Genomic DNA, 6,178 nt, shown 5'->3' on the forward strand with positions numbered 1-6,178 from the left:
TATAATGGGCCAGGCCTACCTGGCTGTTGCCAGATAACTGTGAGGGTGGAGTCCAGACAAAATACCAGGGGCTTGGGGCTTGGGGCATTGCCCTAAGTGACTGATGGCCACAGAGTTATGGAGAGCTGAGGCCTTGTATCAGAAGCCTAGTGTCTGGGAGCTTGACAAATGCCTTCCATCCTTGCAGAAACACTTGGGTCTCCAGGGTTTAAACCTAACTCAACCAGAAAATGGGCTGCCTTTCAGGTCCCACCCACTATCTCTCACCAGGAAGTAACATCACTTACTTCTTCAAGGTTCCATTACCTAGTCAGTCTCCTTCCTTTTGTGAGACCTACAAAGCTCCTCACCTTCTTCCAGGGTCACTCCTTTAACTATACCTGGTCACTGTCATTGTGAAGATCTGGATGCTTCCGTGGCTGCAGGGTTGGGGGCTCCAGAATCTTAACAGTTCGTTGAGCCTCTCCCATCTCCAGACCGGCACAATGGGGTTTGTTCTAGAGTCTGCTTCCAAGGGCTAGCGCTAGGTGAATGTGAGTTGATAGAGAAGCTGTGGGGCGGAGTCATAAGCTGCACATGCGCAGACTCAGACTCAGAATGAGAGGCATAGTGAGAGTACGCCTCAAAACCTGCCCGGCTCCCACCCTGTGATACCGACGAGCCACTTCGCCTGTGGGTCTTGTTTTCCGTTCTGTGCTACGAGGGCATGGGAATGAAAGTTCGTATATTGCCATCCCGTGGCCCAGAGCCTTTTGATGGCTTCCCACTGTGCTCAGGATCAGACCATGTGCCCTTTCCAGACCGTGTGGGAAGCAGCAGCACACCATGGCTTCCTGTTCCTGGTGGGCTGGTCCTCACGTAACCACTGAGTGATCAGTGGTTCACTTCTGACCAATGTAATACGGCAAGATCAGCGGTATGCTATCCTGTCTCTCTGGGCACGAGCTCTCGAGCACATGGCTGTGCCCTATAGAACAGACCTTTGTTTCTCTCCGAGCTGGTGGCTGCAGGTCTGATATCAGGGTGTCAACACAGACCAGCTTTGATAAGGTCTGGCTACAATGTTTTAGAGCACCAACTTCTTGCTATTATGTCTCACGGGACTGAAAGAAGAGGAGAGCTCTCTGGGCTGTCTTTTAAAAGAGCACTTGTTCCTCTCCTGAAGACTCTACCCTCATAACTTAGTGACTTCCTTGAGGTTCCACCTCCCAGCGCCATCACTGTGGGGACTAGGGTTCGACTTACGACTCTGAGGTACCATAAACATTCATCATATTATAACTTCCAGGATCTAGCTAGTAAAGGCTCTGCTTTCTCACCTTCCCATGTGGGTCTTCCCTCCTTTCCCATCTCTCCCATCTGCCCTCTTCCTTTCCCTTCCCGAATTTAGCCTTGCCTCCCCCAACCTCCCAGAATCCTCTACTGGGAATTCAGGGGCACATATTCAGAATCACTCTATGTGAAAGGCCCAGGTTGAAAGAGCCAAGGAGAGAGCTCAGACCCAGCTGGCAGAGCCAGGGAGACCTCAGGCCACTGTCAGGAACTTGAACTTTCTGACACCCACAGACTCTCCCAACTCTAGCCTCGCCAGAGAGTGCATCACCAGCATCCAGAAGGACCTGAGGCTCCCAGAGAAGCCATATGCAGATTCCTGGTCCACAGAAGCTGTGAGAGATGAACTGTTAGCATGTTAACAGTGCCCGTGTGATGAGAAGAGCAGATAGCCAGGCCTCACAGGAGCTGACCCCTTACAGCCCCCTTAGGCACCCTTCCTGTATCCTGGCTGTCCTAACTTCCTATGCCTGGCTTGTTCCTGTCTGCACCTCTGTCTCAGCAGAGCTCTTTTGCTGGCACACAGCTCCCAGACTTGAGCTGCTCACAGTGTAAATGTCACTTCAGGGAGACCCCTGCCCCCTGCCCTGTTTATCCTCAGGCCTATCCTGTTTCCTCCATTTTCCCTCTTTTCCACCATGTGCATTTTCCAGCTCTGGGTTATGCATCGGTTCCACACTCTAGCCAAGGAGCCAGGACCCACTGGTGATTTTCTGCAACCTATGTTGAGCCTACCAGTGTGCCTGGTGTGGGTCTGTCCCAAGGGCATGGCTGTCAAACAAAAGGGAAGGCTGTGGAACCCTCCCTGCTTCCCATTCTGATCAGCTCAGACTCTTGGTGTGGCGATGGTAAGGATGGTGTGAAGATGCAAGGTTTACCTGAGGCAGGAGGATGGCCAGAATGATAGATGACAGCTGCAAGACTCTTCATGGCTTCATCATGACCCAGGACATCAATGATGCAGGAAAATGCCCACCCATGTTGGCCAATCCCACCTTTTCAGCCAGGTAGCTAGGCGGCCCATAACACATATCTCATGCTTTGTTTGTGTGATCTCAAGGGAATGGTTCTCCAAGGTCTCAAGACAGCAATGGAGGGACCATAGGAACCTCCCTTATCTACTTTTGCCAAACTCCCCCACCTCCTGCTTGGTGATCCAGTTCACGCACAAAGGCTTCCCAATTCAGCAGAGAGACATCGATTCACCCCACTGGCAAAGAAGTTTCCCTGGGATCCAACAAAAGCTGGCTTTGTTTCAGAACCAGGGTACGGTGCTCTGGAACCTTCTCTTCTAGTGAGAGCCCAAGACTCTCTCCACACTAAATAACCTGCATGGGGACAAAAGCATTCCCCTGAGCCCAGAGCACAGTGACTCACTGATGAAGAACTTAGGTTGAGCAATAACTCCTGAACATGTGGAACTACGGGGGTCACAATCTCTGAACCCACCAATTCATAAAGGAGAAAGCAGGGGCTTTCTTCCTTGAAGTGTCTACTCGTATTAACAGATACTATAGGGAAGGCTTATGGTAGTTCAGGACCACGGGGCTGTCTTCTTTTTGTTTGTTTGTTTGTTTTGTTTTGTTTCTGGTTTTTGTTTTTTGAGACAGGATTTCTCTGTACAGCCCTGGCTGCCCTGGAACTCACTTTGTAGACCAGGCTGGCCTTGAACTCAGAAATCTGCCTGCCTCTGCCTCCCAAGTGCTGGAATTAAAGGCGTGCGCCACCACTGCCCAGCTTGGGGCTGTCTTCTTGAGGCTTTCTAGAGACATTAAGGAGTCCTAGGTTTCCCGGTGCCCATGCTGTGGGCCCCACACGTTTCTAGAGGACCGGATGCCACTGCCATGTAGAGGAGGTACCTTCAACCTCTTCTTCCTGGGGCTGTGGAGCAGAACAGTGAATCATCCTCCAGATCTGCCCACCTCCTGTGATCTTGGAGAGTCTTGTCTTTCTGGGACTCAGTTTCCTAATTGTCCCATGTCAGGCTGGCTGCCAAGTAGCTGTGCCACCCACATCAGGATGGGTTGCTGGGGTGGAGAGGGTCAGGCGCACCTCAGTGCAAAGCGTTGCCAACTCAGGCAGATGCTAGGGGACATTAGTAGCCACTGCCAGGCTTAATTCCATAGCCAGTCATGCCCAAGGAGCTCTGTGCCAGGACTAGGAAGTGGTCATGCTGCTGAGTTCCTGCCCCGGTTTGCTTGTGAGAGCAGCAGCTCAAGGTGGAAGCTGATTCCCACGTCTGCTGATCCTGGTCAAATTCATATTGGAGCCATGAACGATGCTTTCTGGCTCAAGCACGACAATGGAAGACAGAGGAGGAATAGTTCCCCAAAGAAAACCTGAGGTGTTGTTCCCAACAGAAGAGAGCTTGGTCCTGGCCTGGCAAAGGTTCTAGATCTTGGGTCATACACACAGACTCATCTGCCACTAAGCACACGTGAATGTCCTAGAGAAGGAATGGTGCCTTGGCCAAGGCCACACTAACAAATCTCAGACTCTGGTTAGCCTTCACTGTGGCTGTACAGAGATGTATCACTGGACAGTGGGGACATGCTATCTCTTAGTGTTCGATTGCTGTGAAGAGACACCACGAGCATGGCAACTCTTATGAAAGAAAGCATTTCATCAGAGTTGACTTACAGATTCAGAGGTTCAGTCCTTTATCATGGTGGGGAGCATGGTGGCATGCAGGCAGACATGGTGCTGGAGAAGGAGCTGAGAGTTCTACATCCGGATCTGCAGGCTGTGGAAGAGAGAGCCACTAGGCCAGCTTAGGCTTTTGAAATCTCAAAGCCCATCTACTGTGACATACCTCCAGCAAGGCCACACCTCCTGATCCTTCTCAAGTAGTGCCACTCCCTGATGGCTAAATATAGGCTTAGATTTTTCAAACCCTACTTATTAAGGGTTCTCAAGCACTTTGACCCCCTTCTAGCTCACCATTCAAAGGTAGGAGGAAAATGATTGTAAATAGGACAAGCCGATGTGGGCCTGTTTAGAAGCAGTTCTTTGGAGGCAATTCCGATCTCTGTTGTCAGGGAACCAGCAGTCCAGCTCAGTAGTGTCAGGACACCAAACAGAAATCTGTAGCGGTGGCTGTAACCTCCCCCAGCCTGAAGCAAGATAAGCCAGACCTTGACCTTTTCTGCCACTAAGGAGATTACCTAAGATGGAGCCTTCCTAGATCACTCTATTGTTCAGCCACTGTCGCGGTTCCTCTTGAAGATACTGCTACCTACTAGGAGGCCACCAAGCTATTCCAGAGACTACACCCTATCCTGCACGTCATCACCTGCAGCTGGGCTCCAAGAATGAATTGGTGGGAATAGGCCTCCACTCCCCGCCCCTCTTTATAAGCGCATTTGCCATTAAACATTTGAGCCTTGATTAGGAACCTTGTCTTGGCTCCATTTTCCTCTCGACCGCCTAGTTCCCCTCTCTTTTCAGCCCCAGTTTGCCTCCCAGGTGAAACCCAGTTCATGTGAGCTGCAGGTCGGTTTCCAACAGGTGGAACAATCCAGAAGAAAGATTCTGTCTCTGCAGAATCAGCACAAGACAGTAGAAGTGACCAGAACCAGCAGCGACACCAGAAGTTCTCGGCTGTGCCTCTCTCAATGAAGTGAAGACCAAGGAAGACTCAAGACCAATGGAGCATTGCACAGCTAGCTATGCAAGGACACCATCACTGTCCATGTGAGTCCATTTACACTCTCTCCAAACGTCACATGTCCATCCTGGGGTCTTGCCTCAGCAATACAGCACATGAGTCTGCATCACATGACACAACCAGAAACTTCCACTTCAACTAAGCATTCAAATGTATTTGCCTATGGAGGACAATCTTATTCAAACCACTGCACATATTTTGAGACACATATCATGACTTTGTCATGTGAATACCAGGATGCAGACATGGTATAGGCAAGTCACTTGACATGACTTCTTGGCACAAACAGGAAGTTAAAAGAAACACAAAATGTAAGAGGTTGCTGTCTGCTACCACAGTTTTACAGTGAGTTTGCTTGCTTGCGTGTTTGTTTTTATAAGTGTATACTTCAAAATGATACAAGGTACAGTTCAATAAATGCATAAGCCAGTAGTAGTCATTTTGTATTAATATTAACCACTGTAGATAATTGCTCCTTTAAAATAGTTTATACCAGCAGCAGGGTGAGCAGGCTGAGCATGGGAGGAAGCATGACATGAGGGCAGTAATTATAACAGCTGTGCCATCCCTAGGAGACAGGACTCTTTCAGCTCCATATAAGCTTAAGGGACCTTATAGTCATATGTATGGTCCCTTACTGACCTAAACATCCTTACTCAGTGTGTGATTTTACTACAGTCCTTAAAACAGCAGTGACATAAAAGAGATTTCTTTCTCGGATTTAAAATAAATGTGAAGGCAGACAGTACATACCAATCTTGGACTGATGACTGTCTGAGTTCCCAGATCACCTGTCTTTCAGTCCTGACATGGAATGGGTTGGAGTTCCTTCAATGATGGAGAGTTATAAGACGAAATAAATTCTTTGCTCCCCAAGTTGCTTTTGGTCATGGTGTAACATCACAGCAATAGAAACCCTAACTAAGACATGCTAAGACTGTGTTTAGTTTTATTAAAAATTGCTCCTTCCAATCAATATAGTAAAAATGGCTATCTTGCCAAAAGCAATCTACAGATTCAATGCAACCCCCATCAAAATCCCAACTCAATTCTTCAACGAATTAGAAAGGGCAATCGGCAGATTCATCTGGAATAACAAAAAACCTAGGATAGCAAAAACTCTTCTCAAGGATAAAAGAACCTCTGGTGGAATCACCATGCCTGACCTAAAGCTGTACT

Source organism: Mus caroli, chromosome 4 (assembly GCF_900094665.2).
Source record: "Mus caroli chromosome 4, CAROLI_EIJ_v1.1, whole genome shotgun sequence".
Taxonomy (NCBI): Eukaryota; Metazoa; Chordata; class Mammalia; order Rodentia; family Muridae; genus Mus; species Mus caroli.